This window comes from Zea mays, chromosome 7 (assembly GCF_902167145.1).
Source record: "Zea mays cultivar B73 chromosome 7, Zm-B73-REFERENCE-NAM-5.0, whole genome shotgun sequence".
Taxonomy (NCBI): Eukaryota; Viridiplantae; Streptophyta; class Magnoliopsida; order Poales; family Poaceae; genus Zea; species Zea mays.
In genome coordinates, this window is record NC_050102.1 from 3,678,557 (window position 1) to 3,683,316 (window position 4,760).

At 41.0% G+C, this 4,760-nt stretch overlaps 1 long non-coding RNA gene across 2 annotated transcripts; it reads left to right on the top strand.

Annotated features, from left to right (window-relative positions):
- Positions 1–824: 824 nt before the first annotated feature.
- Positions 825–4,171, top strand: LOC103631921 (uncharacterized). 2 transcript variants are annotated; one of them, XR_555558.4, is made up of 5 exons: positions 825–1,552; positions 2,121–2,327; positions 3,084–3,259; positions 3,516–3,686; positions 3,810–4,171. It is a non-coding gene; the product is annotated as an uncharacterized lncRNA (long non-coding RNA). The 2 variants fall into 2 exon arrangements; XR_555556.3 differs by having other exon boundaries at positions 850–1,552; positions 3,084–3,686.
- The last annotated feature ends 589 nt before the right edge of the window (positions 4,172–4,760 follow it).

Below are 4,760 nucleotides of genomic sequence, written 5' to 3' on the forward strand. Positions count from 1 at the left end.
ACATAGTTATATAGAAGTTGCAATCACAACAAACCCACAGTTGCAATTACACCAGACCAGTAGTTGCAATCTTGTTTGTTTAACAGATTTTTGGACATAGTTATATAGAAGTTGCAATCACACCAGACCAGCAGTTGCAATTATACCAGACCAGCAGTTGCAATCATATTTTTTAACAAAATTTCTCAGAGTTATTCAGTACTTGCAATCACATAAGAGCAACTCAGCAGTTGCATCCACACTACACCAGCAGTTGCAATTACAACACACCATCGGTTGCAATCATTTTGTTACATTTTTTTAACAGATATTTGGGTAAAATTATACAACAGTTGCAATCACACATAATGCGGGCTTGCAATCCCACCTAATGCGGGGGACAGGGAGGCACGCAGACAGAGAGGCGCGCGGCGGCGCGGGGACAGGGAGGCGCGCGGCTGCGCGAGGACAGGGAGGCGCTCGGCGGCGGTGGGATCTAGGTTTAGAGGATCGGAGGAAGAAGGAGGAGACGGCGGCGGCGCGGGGATAGGGATGCGCGCGGCGGCGGGGGGCGGGGAGGCGCGCGAAACAGGACTTACGCCTGGGTGCATTCAATATAGAGAATGCACCCAGGTGCATTTTAGCAGCGCCATATATATATATATATATATATATATATATATATATATATATATATATATATATATATATATATATATATATATATATATATATATATATATATATATATATATATATATATATATATATATATATATATATATATATATATATATATATATATATATATATATATATATGATCTATATCTACTACTACTCTATAAGTCTCTAAGGAGGGCGTCCACAGCTGCTACATGCCCCCGCCCGAAACCCCCTCTCGGTCCCCGCTTGCGATGCCCCCGGTGTGACGCCCGCGCTCGCCTCCTCATGGATCGCACGCCCACCCCGCGTACATCTCTGGGCGGCGATGCCCGCCCCATCCTTGCTCCATTCTCGCGGTCGTCGGTCGACCCTACCTCGCCATCCCCCATCCCATTCGCTTGCACCAGCGGCCCGAGCTCCAGGTCGAGTGCCGAGCTGTAGAAGGGCAAGATCTACTTCCTCATGCCGGTCATGGCAAGTTGCCCACCCCGACGCCTGCGCCCAATAAGCCGCCCGTCGATCGCCGGTCAATCCGCTTCGGTGCGAGGAGGCGACAACGTCCTCTTGCTCCGATCCACCTCTCCCCCAACCCGCTAGGACGCCGCTGCCGAGAGCGAGCAGAGGCTTCCCTCCTCCGACGGGGGAGGAAGATGCTCACCAAGTTCGAAACCAAGTGCAACCGGGTCAAGGACCTCGCCTTCCACTCGCGTCGTCCATGGATCCTGTCTAGCCTCTACAGCAGCGTCACCCAGATGTGGGTCTACCGCATGGGCACCATCCTCAACCGCTTCGCAGTGGCGTCCAGTTCCACGCCACATAATCGCTCTTTGTATCCGGAGTAGTATCGCTCCCCTTCCTGACTGGACGTACTCCTAGCCCACTAGCATTGGCCTTGAGCACGCACGAAGGTGACTTTTTGGCTGAGTCAGCTGCTCTGTGTCTATTGCTTCCCTTTCTCAAGTTATTTCTATATAAATTGGTCTCCTTGTTGCTGAAACAATATGATGTCGGTTGTTTCTCAGAAAAAAAAGATTTGTTCATTTCTACTCCCTGAATTCATTATTTGCTGAAATCAGCATGCTCTGTTTGGGATTCACTGAACCTTACAGCTGTTAATTTTGTCTCGGTCAACTTGCTGCCTTACCCAATTAGCCACTAACATCCATAGTACATTGGGAAATGTTGCCTTCACCATGATTCATGTTCGAATTATAAAGATTCAGTTGCTTAGAATGTGATGAGTGATAACAACATTAATTTCAGGTTTTTGTGAACTTTTTTTGTTATCGCATCAATTGTGCTGTTACAGGACTGTCACGAGCTCACAATTCTAATAATTACGAAACAACAATTGATCCCTAGGAGCGTGGACAACATTTTCTCCCAACACACATTTATGCTTATTTTATTTGCAGAAGAAACTATACATACTACCTAATTTCTTCCAATTTATACTGGTTTGATTATTAATTTCAGGCTCATTCATCAGTAACTATCCGGTGATTTGCCGTATAAACTGTCACATGATGTTTCTACCTCACAAGTGGTTGTACTCAAGCAATTGAGATAATTTGCTCTGTGTTAGCTCGTCATGGTGCAAACATCCTACTTCCAAGACTTGGATTTATGTTCTATGAAGCGCGTGCTGTTTTCAATGGCATGGAGGCCATGTACTTCAAACAGGTTTGGTGCACTGACACTGAACTACGCTCTTGCATTTTTATTCCATCGTTGTGCAATTGTTTAGTAAGCTGCGTAACCATTTAATTCTATGCATATGTTATCTATCTAAAAATAAATTATGCATTTATTTGGTTAGCTAACACCATCAGCTTTGCATTTTCCATTAGTAGGTTCTTTTGATTGTATTCAAAGAATAGCTTATAGTAATATGGGGTCTTGGTTTTAGTAAGCACTATCGATGCTGGTAGAATATATTTTGAGTTACAAATGTGAGCTTCATGTTTTCACGCAACTTCACAAAAGCTTAGCTTGATAGGGCAGTTCAATGTTAGTTATTTAATTTTGTAGGCAAGAAAATTGCATTTCTTATCCTTTATGGCTGCCATTTCTGTCCTTTGCTATTGTATGACTGAATAGCTGAAATACAATATTTTCATTGGTCGATTAGTATTCTATCCACTTGAATCATAATCGCTCCAATAAAGGAATTTTTTTCCGTAATTGAAGTTAATGAACAATACAACCGGGAAATTGTTTTGCATCCATTGCATACCATTTTTAGGTTCCAAAGTAAACAAGCTCTAGACAGATTCACTTTCAGTTTTAGTGATCCTGTTTGCATCATCCAAGCATCCTGTAATCACCTGTATATCAGTTACACCTGTTCATGTACATGATTTTAACAATAAATCGACAACCGACATGCTCTTTTTTATTGTAGATGTTGTTTGTTTATTGTTATTATCTTGTCGGCAGCGACGTCAAGGAAGATGATGATGGTCGTAGGGATCGACGATAGCGAGCAAAACTTCTACACACTGAAGTGGGCACACTGCAGCACTTCTTCCCGCCAAGCAAGCTGCAACAGTACTGCCTTGTCGTCGTCACCGTCAAGCCCTCTGCCGCCTCCAGTGTCCGCCCTGCCAGCCCAGGTATGCGAATCTCCAATCCATGTGAGGATTCAGGGCTAGACTAGATGTAGCTTCCGACCTATATGATTAGTTGTATGTGGAGAGCAAACAATCAACTTACACCTAGGTCTAAATAAAATAGTGGTGGTTAAATCTTTGAATCTGTAGATCAAACCATCTCAAGTAATTTTAGTTTTGTTATGAAAATTTTTAGCTCCAATGAAATAATTGCATTTTAATTATTAAGATTTAACATACATTTGGTTCTATGAGGAAGGAAATCATAAGTCGAGATTAAAGTTGATCAACTCGACACTCGAACAACTGAATGAGCAAGTATTACAAGTGCTGAAAGTTGTGAGTGCTCAAGTCCAACTTCTTTATCGCATAAGTTTTGGTGAAGATACTTATTCTGGAACCTTTAAAAGCATCAACGTTAGTGTTCAAGGTTAGATAACAAAGGAATTCAATTTTCCTTCACATAATATGTTAGTATTACTGAATTTTATGCCTTCACATAACACGTTAGTATTACTGAATTTTATGCCTGTTTCTTCTAAATAAATTGCAGAACTCAAAGAGTAAATGAAGATGGAAGACCAAGATGATATTTATGGAGACTATTCTGATACATTGTCAAGCACTGAGTTCGACAATATGAACATCTCAACATACTGATCCATGGAAGAACATGTATCATTGTTTAATGATGAGGAAAGACAGGGATTTCTCTTAAGTACAATGCTTGCTAGCGTGTGCGACATGCCAGATCACCCAAAAGATTGACAAATGATGTGTATATGGTTGATTCATTTAATTTTGTTATGCATTTTGGTCACTATAAGAATGCATTCTTTATGTGTGCTAATATGACATCCTAGGACCTGACGCTTCAATTTTCAAATTGGTTATTGATGTATCTTTTTACATGAAGAGGTAATGCATAAGACATGATTTGAGTAAGTAACAAATTCTAATTTCATAATATTCGAAAGGGCCTCTAGCCGAGTTGGTTAGGTGGTCTGAGTAGCACTTTTTAGTCTATAAGTTCAAATCTCAGTGGGAACGAATTTCAGGCTGAGGTTAAAAAATGCCACTCGTTGTTCCCCTGGTACGAGTAAAGATCTGCCCATAGTGTCCCATAGGGGGCGAGCCCTCACGTTGCACAGGAGATTAACTTTCGTGTCATTTCTCGGTTGGGACTCCGATTAAGCTTCATATTGAGGTTGCTATTATAAAATGGATTAAAATGGGTCTATGTCATAAAAATTCTGAATGGCTTCTGTTTTCTAAATGAATTTAAATTAGTGTTCAAATGTCCTGTTTGAAATATATCTTAAGTTTTTGGCTCTTGAATTTTTCAAGTTAGTTCATGGTGACGAGCCAATTAGAAAAAGGTTCCTATGCATCTTGCAAATTGGCTGTGTGACATCTATATGAAGGATTCATTAGTAATCAACATTTATGTGTATTTACTCGCTATTTGGTCACCCTGAAGGTTATCAATAGCAAATGTTTTGCA